At 46.7% G+C, this 15,731-nt stretch overlaps 1 long non-coding RNA gene across 2 annotated transcripts in view; it reads left to right on the forward strand.

The window, feature by feature from the left end:
• Nucleotides 1-12,965, forward strand: part of LOC133057276 (uncharacterized) — a 34,954-nt gene extending 21,989 nt beyond the window's left edge. The window contains exons 4-5 of one of the 2 annotated variants that reach the window (XR_009692994.1): nucleotides 6,534-6,621; nucleotides 12,037-12,965. This is a non-coding gene — a long non-coding RNA (uncharacterized LOC133057276). The remainder of the gene's footprint in view (nucleotides 1-6,533; nucleotides 6,622-12,036) is intronic. The other variant, XR_009692995.1, reaches the window with a different exon arrangement.
• The last annotated feature ends 2,766 nt before the right edge of the window (nucleotides 12,966-15,731 follow it).

Genomic DNA, 15,731 nt, shown 5'->3' on the forward strand with positions numbered 1-15,731 from the left:
TTTATAGATGGTCTGTCAAAAGTACAGGTGGCCTGGACCTGCAGTGGCTTCTAAGTGAGGGCAGTCTTGTGGGTCTGAGCCCTTAACCTGTGGGCCCTGACACAAACCCCACATAGTGTTGGAGTCAAGTGGAGTGATTGGACGCCCCACTGGTGCAGGAAGGTCTGGAGCATCAGTTGCAGTGTGTGTGAGCCCCTCACGTTTGGCACCAGAAGAGACATGAATCCTGCTGCTCTTGTTTGAGGACAGGGTGATGACTGCCAAGCTCCTTAAATGTCAGACTAGAAACACAGAGTCTCTTTTTAAATTTCTTCTATAATAATCTGTATTCCAACAGCACTTAAATCTTTTACTGACAACATGGCAATGGATTTTTAGATTTGACAGCAAAAGTGGAAGCAAGAAAAAAATGGGCTTCATCAAAATTAAAAACTTTTGTGCATAGAGTAGACACTATCAAGAAAGTGCATAGACAGCTGGCAGAATTGGGAGGTGGGGAGAATACTGCAAGGCATACATCTGATAGGGACCCAGCACTCAGAGGGTATGTCCCACAGCAGAAAGACAAGCCCATAGATGAACGGGCACATGTCTCCAAACCATTACAGAGCCGGGCAGTGAACCTACGAGAAGATGAGGGATGTCGTTAGTAATGTGCACTAAAACTGTAATAAAGTGACAGTGGAACACTACACACTATACAGGATGGTATAATAATAAAGATCACTGATGTACTCACTAATGTCACTGAGTTACACACTTGAAGGTTACTTTTCGATTATGTGAATTTTACCTCAGAACTTTGTCTATCCTGCTGCATTGTAGTCTGCAGCCTGGTGACAGTATCGGGGTTCTCCTGCCTGCTCTCCTCCGGTGGGGTGAGGGGGGCAGGTGCGCGGCTCCGGGGAGGACTGCTCTCCAGGTCATTGGTGGGCTTCATGCTGGGGAATCGCCAGTGTCGGTCATTTTTAGGATTTTTCTGTTTGGTTGGTCAGATTCCCTAATAAAAGGCTCTAAAAACGTCCAGCAGGTGCTGGAGCCTTACCCACCAGCACCTGGGAGCTAAGGAGCAGGACAGAACACAGGAGTCATCTTTTAATTAATACAGAAGTTTAACAAATTTCTTAAAAGGCAGTAAGCTATAAGTTATCACTTAGAAATAGCCTGAGCACGTATTCTAAAATGTTTATTTTATAAAAGTTTGCATGGCACTGCCCGAGACAGGACTCCATGCCCACTGACACACAAGTGCCACAAGTGTGCCATGGCCAGCAGTCACTGCTGGAGGACCAGCTCTCCCGGAAGACAAGAGGTATTAAATGTAAGGTGGGATAGAGAACACAGCCAGCCAGGGACACCAAACATGCAGACTTAAAAACCACGATAAGGGTTAACGTTTGGGAGAAAAGTTCACTTAGAATTATAACGCTTTTCTTGATGTCTGGGACGATAGTGTGAATCCTCAGAATGAGAACATGACCCTGGCATCCTTCCCCTGCTTGGCTGGGACTGAAGCCACTGTCCAGGTGAAGAGCTCATCTCCCATGCTGCACGTGTGGCCTATCATTCTCACTGGTAGTTTGGGGCTGCGATGATTCCATTTCAGCCCCAGGCAGTGAAGAGTCTTATTAAAATTTGCGCTGCGAGGACAGCAGCAGCCAAAACTGCGGCCGCCCCGCACTACACAATCAGCTGGGTCCCTGTCAGGACGTCATGGCAGGGGCCGCCCTGATCAGCTGCGCGGTCTGGCTCTCGGGTCAGATGAGGTCTGGCAGGATGGCCCCAGCCGGTGCTTCTTTCTCCAGGATGGACAGGTCTGTCTGTGGAGAAAAGGGAAATAATGTTTACTTATGTGGGAGTCTTGAGTGAAGGCGTTCCTGGGTGTGACATGAGCCCACGTGGTCATCAGTCACTGGCTATTAACACACGGGCCACAGTAGCCGCACCCCAACGGGGGCCTGGAGCCCATCTCCTGGTCAGAGGGTAGGACTAGCCACATGGGTAGGCAGCAGGGGCTCGCACCAGCGACTGAGCTCCAGGCGGGAAAGACAGAAGTGAGAATACTAGAGGACACCCCCTCACCCACGGCGCTGGATATGGCCTCTTTGTCCCCTCACATCCCAGCTCAAACCTGTGCCTGAGCACAAGTGTCAGAGGTAAACGAAGTACAGCCATGCTGGCCGGTCCCGCTTCTGCGGGAGCTCTGCTAGAAGTTTCGGCTCCAAGCACAGTCTTGCTTAGCTCTGACAGTGACAGTGGACACAACACCAGAGACCACTGTCGTCCTCCCCAACATCAGCTCATGAAAATAACAATGCCCTGTACACTCACTACCTCCGTGGACCACTAAAGGGAGGGAGGACATGACCTGTCCCCATGAGCAGTCATGAGGGCCCTGGAGCCTTGAGGTGGTCAGGACGTGGACAGTCTGCACCCCTCGGCTCCTCCTCACGTCCCTGTATCCATGACACCTCCCCTCGGCCGACCTCCCTAGTGGGAGGTCTCACCCTGAACCTGACCCAGTCGGCAGGGCTCACCCTTCAACCCAGAGACGCCCGGAGTGTCAGGATCCCGGTCCTCCACCCGCAGGACAGGCTTTGCCCCCACCGACCTCCCTGACCACAGACACTTAGCACCTGCTTCTCAGGAAACCATGGACCAAAGATCCTTAAGACGCTAGAACAAGACAACAGATCAGGAAAAACGGGAAGCACTACTGTTCTCCCAAGACAACCTCACACATTAGTTTCTAAGCTAACTCTCTCTCTGGCTGCGCCTGCTTGGCAGAGGAGAAGTTAGCTCCGTATTAAGAGGACACAGGTTTCCTTTGGCCCTCACTCACGTCTGACGCCTCTTCACGAGTCACAGTGCGTCCTGCTGCCCATGGGCTTCTTACCATCCTCACCCTGGAAGAGTCCTCGCCTGCCCTGGAATCACAGCATGCACACACACACACTCCCCTCCTCCAGGGGCCCCCGCACTGGTACCTGCTCTGCTGCGCAGTTCCAGTCGATCCTCTAGATGTACACCAGGTAAGAGAGGGTTTGGAAGAAGACCATCAGCCCGGACCAGAGACCTGCAGGTGGGAAATGAGCAGCCCATTTAGGTGTTCTGCACTTCTGCTCCTACCACCATTGACATCATTCTGTATCCACGGTGGAAACTGCAGTTAATATAACTTCTCAAAAGTGAAAGTCACTCAGTTGTGTCCGACTCTGTGACCCCATGGACTATACAGTCCATGGAATTCTCCAAGCCAGAAGACTGGAGTGGGTAGCCTATCCCTTCTCCAGCAGATTTTCCCGACCCAGGAATCAAACGGGGGTCTCCTGCATTGCTGGTGGAATTCTTTACCAACTGAGCTACCAGGGAAGCCCTTATAACTTCCCTAAAGTTTTAGATAATTACGGACCAGGATCAGACTCAGGCTTCCCACTGACCTGTCTATGGCATTCAGTCCATCAAGAAACACCCCCAAAACTGTTGGCTGCTTTACGTGGGGATTTAGCCAGCATTTCCTGGCTTTGTGTCAATTAGTGTATGAAGTGCTAGAAACAAAGAACTGAACACTGTTTAACATAAAGCGTAGCAATTTTTTTGGTCCATCTCCTAAAACAAAGAAAATAAAAGCAAAAAGAAACAAATGGGGCCAAATGAAACTTAAAGAGCTTTCACACAGCCAAAGAAATTATCAACAAAATGTAAAGAAAATCTACTGAATGGGAGACAATATTTACAAATGATGTGACTGATACAGGGTTAACATCCAACATATATAAATAGCTCATATAATTCAACTTCAAAAAATGGGCAGAACTGAATAGAAATTTTTCCAGAGATGACCTGCACATGGCCAACAGGCACAGAAAATAGGCTCAGCATCATTAACCATCAGGGAAATGCAAATCAAAGCCACAATGAGATATCACCCATACCTATCAGAATGGCCATCATCAAAAAGAACTTAAGTGTTGGCAAGGATATGGAGAAAGGGAGCTCTCATGCACTGTTGGGAATGTGAGTGAGTGCAGCTACTCTGGAAAGCAGTACAGAGGTTCCTCAGAAAAACTAAAAATAAGATTGCCAAGTGATCCAGCAATTTCACTGCTGGATATGTATTTGAACAAAACAAAAACATTAATTCAGTAGGATCCATGCACGCCAGTGTTCATAGCAGCATTTACAACTGCCAAGATAAGGAAGCACCTAAGTATTTATCAAAAGATGAATAAAGGTGTGTGTGTATATATACATAATAGAATATTCCTCAGTGACAAAAAATGAAGAAATGAAATTCTGCCATTTGCAGCAAAATGGATGGACTTAGAGGGCATTATGCTAAGTGAAGTAAAGCATTCAGAGAAAGACATACTATGTGATATTACTTATATCTTGAATCTAAAAAATATAAGCAGTGAATATAACAAAAAAGAAACTGACTTACAGATAGAACAAACTAGTAGTTAACCTGTAGGGGGAGAGAAGCAGGGAGGGGCAAGATAGGAGTAGGGGATTAAGAGGTACAAACTATTATATATGAAATAAGCTACAAGTCACTGAAATGTTGTGAAGTAATTAGCCTCCAACTAATAAAAAAAAAAAAAAAAGGAAAAAAAAAAGCTACAAGGATACATTGTACAACACAGAGAATATAGTAAATACTTAGTGTTCCATTTATAGCTATTATAATCTTTAAAAGTTGTGAACTACTATATTATACACCTGTAACATAATATTATGCATCATCTAACTTAAGTAAAAAGTTTTGAGAAATAAGTACTACTAGAGAATATAGAAAAAAAAGTTAAAATCCTATTATAGACATTTTTGCTAGAGAAATAAGGCATAAAAATTAGGAAGGAGTAAAACTATTTCTATTTACATGACATGTAATATATTTGACAAAATGCTCAACCATTTTTGTTGGAAACTTTGAATAAAGCAGACTCCATGGATATTTCTTGAGCATCATTAAGAAGGCATGCATACATGGATTTATTAATATGTGTTTACACTGTATGTGTGTTGTTTAGTTGCTAAGTCGTGTCCGACTCTTCGCAACCCATGAACTGTAGCCCGCCCGGCTCCTCTGTCCATGGGACTTCCCAGGCAAGAATACTGGAATGAGTTGCCATTTCTCCTCCAGGGGATCTTCCCGTGTATATATGTGTCAGGCCAAAATCCAGCATGCTACTTAGAACTAGGGCCTCTAATATTTCTCTACTAAAGTCCAGAACAAGACAAGCATTTCCACTAACAGGACAACAATTTATTCTACTACAGGCATTAGGCAAGAAAAGAAATGCGTGGTATAACCTTCGATAAGGGGAATATAAAAGTATTATATGACTGTTTGCCTCAGTGGGGCTTCCCTGGTAGCTCAGTGGTAAGAATCCGCCTGTCAATGCAGGAGACGCAGGTTCAATCCCTGGGTCTTTGACCCCTGGAAAAGGAAATGGCAACCCACTCCAGTGGGAAATCCCATGGACAGAGGAGCCTGGTAGGCTGTAATCCATGGAGTCACAGAGTCAAACACAATTTAGCAACTAAACAACAATGCCTGTAATACCCAGGAGTCAGCTGAAAACTACTTGAGAAGTTCAGAATTTTAACAAGCTACATTCACATACAGTAGTTAACAGGCCTCATACATACAAACAACCACCACTTAGATTATATAATGGAAGGGAAGGCCTCTGTCTGCAATGGCAACAAAACAATGACGTGTCTGAGCATAAACTTAACAAGAAAAAGGAAAATTATGAAAAGTACACTGAGCAGAGCCTAACATTTCCAAAATGTTCGTCAAATATTTGTAAGAGCTGAGGGTGTCAGAGGGCTGCCCACTTTGTAAGAACATAGGTATCCTCCAGGCCGAGGATCACTGGGCAGCTGGACTTAGAGATCTTCTGGTGCTATCCTGAGATGAAACCCAGGAGAGGAGAATTTCCCTAAGGAAGAAATGAAGTGTCTGGAAAACAGAATCTGCCTCAAGCACCTCCCCTCTGCAGTCCCCCCAACAGGAAACTGGGTACTGAGCGAGACCCCCTTAATGAGCATAATGAATAGCACCTGAGTGGGTGCAGTGGTTACTGCAGATGACAAACGCTAAGATAAATGCCACGGCCCTTACAAACTCTCACCTCGCCTCTGAAAGTGTGATAAGCCTGAGATCTCACAGTCAGAGCTGGTTAAGACTTGGCAGCCTGACTTGGGCAGAGTTCTTGCCTGGGGGCCTGAACCAAGATGTCAGTGAGACAGCCTGCGAACATCTGGGCAGCCAGGAACTTAGGTACGAAGTCGGGTCCAGAGCTGAGAGCCCTGAGCACCAGCCTGAAGCTCAGACCTTCCAAGGAGGAGAGTAGGGACAGGACAAGAAGAGGATCATCTCTCAGTGCTCAGGGAATGCTTGCATCCCTGAGCAAAAGGTGGGGAAAGTGCCAAAGAACAGAGGAGTAAACACCAAGAGCCTGGGGTGAGCTCAGAGCAGACGGGGATCCTGCCTGCTTACCTTTGTGTTCCCTGGGTTCCAGCACTGCCCAGGCCGCCATGCACAGGTGTCAGTGAGTCTGCGGGCTGAATGAGGGACTCAGACCTCAGGGGGAGACCACGTGCACCATGGTAAGTAGAGTGGCTCTAGGGGCAACTGTCTGGGCTCAGGTCGTTTCTCCTCACCTGCTGTCTGTGAGAAACTGCTTCACCTATTCAGGTGCCAACTTTTCCAGGTGTCTGATGGAGCAAACGGGAGATGGTATGTAATGTCTTCATAAATTTCATAAACAACATAATGTACATAAACAGTGTATTTCTGCAAAGGCCCTTCAGGAAAAATTATCTCGCATCCTGTAAATTATAACTGTACTCTTTTTTTCTTTTGACTGCACCACATGGCATGTGGGAATCTTAGTTCCCTGACCAGGGATCAAACTGGCACCCCCTGCATTGGAAAAGCAGGGTCTTACACTGGACCACCAGAGGAGTCCTATGTTATTTTTTAATTAAAAATAAAATTACTGCCCTGTAATGACCTATTGTAAAAAAAGAATATTTATATGTAAATGTGTAACTGATTCACTTTGCTGTACAGCCGAAGTCAACACAACGTTGTAAATCAACTGTACTCCAATAAAAACTTTTAAAAAATAAGTGAAACTGAAAATTAAAAATGTTAAAATCCTGTTTTAGAACAGTAAGTCTAGAAACAATAAAGGGCATTGAAATTGGTAAAGGAGTCAAACTATTTTTACAGGTCTGTATATGGCATGACCCTATGTATAGAAAATCCTGAAGAATTCATACACATAAAAATACTAGTACTAATTAATGAATTCAGCAAACTTGCAAGATTCTTAGAGATGCTGGGTATGAGGGCAAAGCACCTCCCTTATTAGCTAAACACACACTCTGAAAAGTCCATTCAACCTTGCTACATTCTACAAGATTTAGTGAACTGTAAATATAGAAGTAATATGTAAAAATTAAATGAACCAGGAGTTCCCTGGGGTCCAGTGGTTAAAAATCTGCCTGCCAGTGCAGGGAACACAGTTTCAATCCCTGGTCTGGCAAGATTCCACATGCTGTGGGGCAACTAAGTGCCACAAATGCTAAGCCCACATGCTCTAGAGCCTGTGCTCCACAGGAAGAAAAGCCGCCACAGGGAGAAGCCCAAGGACCACAGCTAGAGAACAGGCCCTGCTCACTGCAAGTAGAGAAAGTCTGTGTGCAGCAACAAAGACCCGGCACAGCCAAAAATATTTTTTTTAAAAAAGAGGTTCAGTTCAGTTGCTCAGTCATGTCCAACTCTTTGCAACCCCATGGACTGTAGCATGCCAGGCTTCCCATTCCATCAGCAACTCCCAGAGCTTACTCAAACTCAAGTCCATCAAGTCAGTGATGCCGTCCAACCGTCTCATCCTTTGTTGTCCCCTTCTCCTGCCTTCAGTCTTTCCCAGCATCAGGGTCTTTGCCAGTGAGTCAGTCCTTCATATCAGGTGGCCTCAGTATTGGAGCTTCAAAAAAAGAAGTAAAGCCTTTAAAAAAATTATATGACCCATGTGAAACAAGCACTCAGAACAAACCTGGCACTCTAGGAATGTCGCAAAAGCTGATGAAATCTGACCTCATAACACATTATATGTCCAGCATTCCTTGTGTCTAATTACCCACTAAACTGAATATGGCCCTTCAGATGCAAAAACTTTAATAACTGGTTATGGAAATCTGAAGCTCTAAGCTTGCCTGCTTTTTTAACAGACCATTACTCAACCTGCAGGATTATCTGTTGTCATTCTGTGATATGGTTGCTGCACTCGGGGGCTGTTAGTGAAACATGGATGATAGCATAAACTGGCTTTAATCTCACGTCAGAGTATTTCCAAGAGAATGCTCTGGTCATAACAAACACCCTCTTCCAACAACACAAGAGAAGACTCTACCCATGGATGTCACCAGATGGTCAATACTGAAATCAGATTGATTATATTCTTTGCAGCCAAAGATGGAGAAGCTCTATATAGTCAGCACAAACAAGACCAGGAGCTGACTGTGGCTCAGATCATGAACTCCTTATTGCCAAATTCAGGCTGAATTTGAAGAAAGTAGGGGAAACCAATGGACCATTCAGGTATGACCTAAATCAAATCCCTTATGACTATACAGTGGAAGTCACAAATACATTCAAGGGATTAGATCTAATAGAGTGCCAGAAGAACTATGGATGGAGGTTTGTGACACTGTACAGGAGGCAGTGATCAAGACATTCCCCAAGAAAAACAAATGCAAAAAGGCAAGATGGTCATCTGAGGAGGGCTTACAAACAACTATGAAAAGAAGAGAAGCAAAAGGCAAAAGAGAAAAGGAAAGATATACCCATTTGAATGCAGAGTTCCAAAGAATAACAAGGAGAAAGAATAAAGCCTTCCTCAGTGATCAATGCAAAGAAATAAAAGGGAAACAACAGAATGGGAAAGACTAGAGATCTCTTCAAGAAAATTAGAGATACCAAGGGAACTTTTCATGCAAAGATGGGCACAATAAAGGACAAAAATGGTATGGACCTAACAGAAGCAGAAAATGTTGAGATGGCAAGAATACACAGAAGAACTAAGGTCTTCATGACCCAGATAATCACCAGGGTGTGATCACTCACTTAGAGCCAGACATCATGGAATGCAAAGTCAAGTGGGCCTTAGGAAGCATCACTATGAACAAAGCTAGTGGAGGTGATGGAATTCCAGTTGAGCTATTTCAAATCCTAAAAGATGATGCTGTGAATGTGCTACACTCAATATGCCAGCAATATTGGAAAACTCAGCAGTGGCCACAGGACTGGAAAAGGTCAGTTTTCATTCCAATCCCAAAAAAGGGCAATGCCAAAGAATGTTCAAACTACCTCACAATTGCACTCATCTCACATGCTATCAAATAATGCTCAAAATTCTCCAAGACAGGCTTCAACAGTACATGAACCATGAACTTCCAGATGTTCAAGGTGGATTTAGAAAAGGCAGAGGAGCCAGAGATCAAATTGCCAACATCTGTTGGATTGTTGGAAAAAGCAAGAGAGTTCCAAAAAACATCTGCTTTATTGACTATGCCAAAGCCTTTGGATCACAACAAACTGGTAAATTCTTCAAGAGATGGGAATACCAGACCACTTGACCTGCCTCCTGAGAAACCTGTATGCAGGTCAAGAAGTAACAGTTAGAACTGGACATAGAAGAACAGACTGGTTCCAGATCAGGAAAGGAGTACGTCAGGGTGTATATTGTCACCCTGCTTATTTAACTTATATGCAGAGTACATCATGAGAAACACTGGACTGGATGAAGCACAAGCTGGAATCAAGATTGCCCGGAGAAATATCAATAACCTCAGATATGCAGATGACACCACCATTATGGCAGAAAGTGAAAAAGAACTAGAGAGCCTCTTGATGAAAGTGAAAGAGGAGAGTGAAAAGTAGGCTTAAAACTCAACATTCAAAAAACGAAGATCATGGCATCTGGTCCCATCACTTCATGGCAAGTAGATGGGGAAACAGTGGCAGACTTTATTTTAGGAGGCTCCAAAATCCCTACAGATGGTGACTGCAGCCATGAAATTAAAAGACATTCCTTGGAAGAAAAGCTATGACCAACCTAGACAACTTACTAAAAAACAGAGACACTACTTTTTCAACAAAGGTCCATTTAGTCAAAGCTATGATTTTTCCAATAGCCATGTATGGATTTGAGAGTTGGACTATAAAAGAAAGTTGAGCGCCAAAGAATTGTTGATTTTGAACTGTGATGTTGGAGAATACTCTTGAGAGTCCCTTGGACAGCAAGGAGATCCAACCAGTCAATCCTAAAGGAAATCAGTCCTGATTATTCATTGGAAGGACTGGTGCTGAAGCTCCAATACTTTGGCCATCTGATGCAAAGAACTGACTCATTGGAAAAGACCCTGGTGCTGGGAAAGATTGAAGGTGGAGGAGAAGGGGACGACAGAGGATGAGATGGTTGGATGGCATCACCGACTCAATGGACATGAGTCTGAATAAACTCAGGGAGTTGGTGATGGACAGGGAGGCCTGGCGTGTTGCAGTCCATGGGGTTGCAAAGAGTCGGACACGACTGAGAGACTGAACCAAACTGAATCTCATGTCTGCTTGTAATATTTACACGTCAGCTTTAACTTATTGTTCCTACTAGAAGCAGCATCCTCCAAAGAACTGTCTAATTTGTTGCTGTTGGAGAGCCAACTTAAGTGAAGTTGATAAAAACCTACGTATTAAAAATCGTTAAGAATCTGAGAAACAATGGACCTGACTATATAAAAATTTACAAGACTTGTGGGTCCAAAGTATATGTGTTGGCTTCAGCTCATGATGAATGGCCAGCTCACATGCTTATCCCCCTTCCTTCCCAAAATGCTGCAGAAATGTCAGTAAAGGTGCTTAACAGAAACAAAATCCATTAACAACACTGAACATAAATGAGCAGCTGAGCTTCAGCAAGAGGGAAGGACCACAGAAAAGAAGGCCAGGTCCCACCAGTTCTTCCCAGGGGAGCCCCAGGAGGCAGTGGTAAGCAGTGCTGGAGACTCACTTCTGGGTCACAGGCAGCTCAGCCAGACCCCACTACTGACCACCCCTCCCTTGAGGTCACTGCACAGAGACTGGGCGAGCAGAAAAGCAAAGTGCCAGAGCTCCCTGGTGGTGTGAGCAGAGCTAAGTCCTTCTCATCCTGGGGGATGGGAGGTGGGGTGAGCTGGTGGGGGAGGGCAGGGCTGCTGCTCTCTGCCCTCCACACATAAACCCTAAAATAAAGACGTCATGGGACCAAGCCCACATCTGTACTGAGCTGCCCGCTGAACCTTCCTATGTAGTGGAGAGGTCTGCTGGAGAAAAATCCACAAACAACAGGACAGGAAAGCCATGCCAGCCATTCAGTTTATAAATCAATGCATTTTCCTTTTCTTGCCTAATTGCACAGGTTAGAATCTCCAATACAATGTTATTGCTGAATATAATATCATTATTATCATTTCAGTCCTCTTCTGGTCTCTCTCATCAATGTCTGAATTCTGCATCCCCACCAGTAGAGCCTCTCCCTGTGGAATTCCTAGTATATGTAAAACAGGTTTCCATCTTTCACATATTCCAGCTCTACTACTTCTCATTTGTATTTATTAGGGGCAAAGTACATGTCATGTGAAATTCACCATGTTAGCCATTTCTCCACTTCTTACTCCAGTCATGACTATATGGTGTATTGTTTTAACATCATAACCATTTTAAAGTTCACACTTCAAGACTTCCCTGGTGGTCCAGTGGCTAAGACTCCACACTCCCAATGCAGGGGGGTAGGGTGGGGGGGTGGGGAGCCCAGGTTCACAGTGTTGGGGCAAAATCTCTGAGACACCTCTGCCTTCCAGGAAGAGAGAAAGATGAAGCATGTCAATCTCTCAAAGAGTCTTAGATTGAATAAAAAGTCACATGTGAGCCTTTTGGGGGCAAACAGATTGCACCTTTGTGTTACTCTTCCTCTACAGCTTCAAGCCTGGTTACTAGATCCAAGTCAAGTTACTGGTCAGAGACAGATGGCTTTGCTTCAAGTCAACCCAGTCCTGACATCCGAGTTTCCCTCCCAGCAGCCTGTGTGAGAGAAGACGCACAGGACTGCTGCTGTATCTCTTGGAGCCTGTTGTGCTTGTCTGGGGCATGGGCTTCCATCACAGGCTGTGCACGGTGTGAGTCTACAAGAGAAACTTCCTAAGATCAGCATCAAGAAAGGCTGTAAAAGAATGGAATTAGAACACTTCCTAACACCATACACGCAGATAAACTTAGAATGGATTAAAGACCTAAAGTAAAGCCAGGAACTGTAAAACTCTTAGAGGAAAACATAGGCAGAACACTCTGACATAAATTGCAGCAAGATCCTCTTTGACCCACCTCCTAGAGAAATGGAAATAAAAACAAGTGGGACCTAATTAAAAGCTTCTGCACAGCAAAGGAGACTATTATAAACAAAATTTAAAAAAAAACAACCCTCAGAGGAGGGAGGTTCAAAAGGGAGGGGAGATGTGTATAACCTATGGCTGATTCATGTTGAGGTTTGACAGAAAACAGCAAAATTCGGTAAAGCAATTATCCTTCAATAAAAAATTAAAAACAACCCTCAGAGTGGGAGAAAATAATTGCTAATGAAACAACTGACAAAGGATTAATCTCCAAAATATACAAGGAGCTCATGCAGCTCAATACCAGAAAAACAACCCAATCAAAAAATGGGCAGAAGACCTAAACAAACATTTCTCCAAAGACATACACGGGACGACAAGAGGATGAGATGGTTGGATGGCATCACCAACTCAATGGACATGAGTTTGGGTAAACTCTGGGAGTTGGTGATGGACAGGGGGGCCTGGCATGCTGCTGTTCATGGGGTTGCCAGGAGTCACACAACTGAGCGACTGAACTGAGCTGAATGAACTAATTCTAACTAATGGCAGCCAGCCTAGATGTAGATAAGTTACCTAGTTTAACTTCATAATAAAGGGGGAAATGCGGTTCTTCCTGTTTTATCTGCAGAGTTGTCTCAAGGCTACAAATTTCTTGCATAATTAGAGGTGGGTCTCCTGGGGCTGGTTTGAGAGTAAGGAAAACGCCTAAGTAGTCCATAGGATCTCTTTCCAAATCTGATGATAACCCTCAGGGAAAGCTCTGACCCCATAAAGGTGCAAGTGCCAGACAAGACAATTTAAATGACAGGTTTTTCTTTCTCCTCAGTCCTAACGAAAGGAATGCGAAAACCTACCGAGACAGCTCGGCCTTGCCCAGGTGTCCGCAGAACACTGCGCTCACTGTGCTGATGAGAAACAGGAGCAGCCGCGTGGGGAACTGGTGGGCGAGGGGCGGAGGCAGCGCGTTACAACGGCCCCCGCGCCCAGACGGAGCCGGACCCTGTCCGGGCCGGACAACGCGGTCCGGGAGGACATGGGGTGGGGGGGCGCGGGGGAGGGACCATGGGATGAAGGACCACGTGTGACCGCGGAATGAGGGACAGCGGGGGACACGGGGTGACCGCGGAGAGGGGAACCGCGGGGGTGGGGGCGGGCCGCGCACTCACCACGGGGCCAGCCAGCGCCGCCAGCGCCGCCCCACGTCAGGCGGAGAAGGTCCTCGCTGGGCCTGCAGGCGTTCGCGCCAGCGGGGGGCCGCAGGGGTCTGGGTGGCAGAGGGGGCAGGGGTGAGCATGCTGGCGCCAGAGGGGCCTGAGCTCAGGCGCCTTCGTTGGCCCAGGGAGCGCGTGGGAGGCGGGGCGGGGCAGGGGGTCGGGTGAGGAGGGGGCTCCACCTCTGCCCCCCCCAGCCCCCGCCGCGGCCGACCGGGGCGGGGGGTGGGGGGGTAACCCCCGCAGTTCCATGAGCCCCGGGGCTCGGTGGAGGGGCGGCCTTCGAGGGGGCGCGTGGGAAAAGTACTGGAAGAGAGGAGGCCTGGAGTCGGCATTTCCTTGCCCCACGCCGAGTCAAAGCATTTTCTCCTGGGCTTGCCCTCCCCAGGTGCCAGCAGTTTGCAGCTCGTTGGACTTGGCGGGCCCGTGAGAAACCTCCGGTGGCTAGGGCGAGGGGTGGGGAGGGCACGACAAACCGGGACGGGAACATCGCAGGGGCCCCATCGCGAGGGCCCCTTTGGGTGCAGCCTTCGTCTGGAAGATGGCCTTCCACTTACTGACCCAAGAGGAATGAGGGCCTTAAGAGAACTGCCCCCCACCCCCAACACACATCGAAAACCTGCCCCGGGGTGTCTTCACTCAAGAAGCACTCACTTTTCTCCTTTCCCGGTTACCTGGTCTTTCCCAGCAAAGGCCAGGCCTGGCTGTTGGTCCCCACCCTGCAGGCAGCGAACTTAGTAGGTCCTGACCCTCGCTTGGCTAACAGCACACCTCCCCACCCCCCACCCCACCCCACGCCCGCATCCAAGCTTCACCCCTTAATCCAAGGCCTCTGTGGACTGTCCTCCTGCCTGCTAAGAGTTAGCAGTGATGGGGTTTTCATGACTCCAAGACTTTCCCAATGATCCCCAAAATCAAGGAGAAGGGCACGTTCATTAGAATCTCATCTTTTTTGAGATGGATCCACCAGGAACCTTCTGGATATACACAAGTAAGTAAGTGTTAGTCGCCCAGTCATGCCCGACTCTTTGCCACTCCATGGACTGCAGCCCACCAGGCTCTTCTGTCCATGAGATTTTCCCGGCAAGAGTACTGGAGTGGGTTGCCATTTCCTTCTCCAGAAGATCTTCCCAACCCAGGGATCAAACCCAGGTTTCCTGCACTACAGGCAGATTCTTTACTGACTGAGCCACAAGGGAAGCCAGCCAATAAAAGCCTGTGCCTTTTCTAAAATGAGAACCACCCAAACAACATGAATAGGGCCTGCCCAGGATGTAGTGTAGTCATTTAGTCCTGTCCAACTCTTTGAGACCCCATGGGTTGTAGCCTGCCACACTCCTCTGTCCATGGAATTCTTTAGGCAAGAATACTGGAGTGGATTGCCATTTCCTTCTCCAAGGGATCCCACCCAGAGATCGAACCCAGGTCTCCTGCATTTCGGGCAGAGTCTTTACTATCTGAGCCATAAAGGAAGCCCTCCAGGGATGTAACCTTCCCCTCTCCTAGAACACTCTTCATTTTTGCTACTTTTCAGTTTTTTTGGCCCTTCTTTCTGTCAACATAGGAAAGGGGCTGATTTCTCCCTCCAGTTTGCCTGAATTAGCAATTTGAACACTGTATTTCTGTCGGTTGCCCACCACTTTAGGAAAACCAAGTTCTGGGACTACCCTGGTGGTCCAATGGTAAAGAACCTACCTGCCAATGCAGGGGACACGGGTTCTATCCCTGGTCTGAGAGGATCCCACATGCCTTGGGCAACTAACCCCAAGGACCTCAACTACTGAAGTCCGTGTGCCCTAGAGCCCATGCTCCACAATAAGAGAAACTGCCGCGATGAGAGTAGCCCCGCAACTAGAGTAGCTCCCACCCACCACAGCTAAGCCCGAGCAGCAACGAAGACCCAGCACAGCTAATAAATAAATAAAAAAAAAAACAAAGTGCAGGTCCTTCATTTCCCTCCCCGCCGCCTCCCCCCACCCCCACCGCAACATATCGGTCCATACCAATGATCAAACAGGCCCTGAATACGGGCAAACTAACTGATGCCACCTGACTCCTTTCTTCTTGGTA

This window comes from Dama dama, chromosome 5 (assembly GCF_033118175.1).
Source record: "Dama dama isolate Ldn47 chromosome 5, ASM3311817v1, whole genome shotgun sequence".
Lineage (NCBI taxonomy): Eukaryota > Metazoa > Chordata > Mammalia > Artiodactyla > Cervidae > Dama > Dama dama.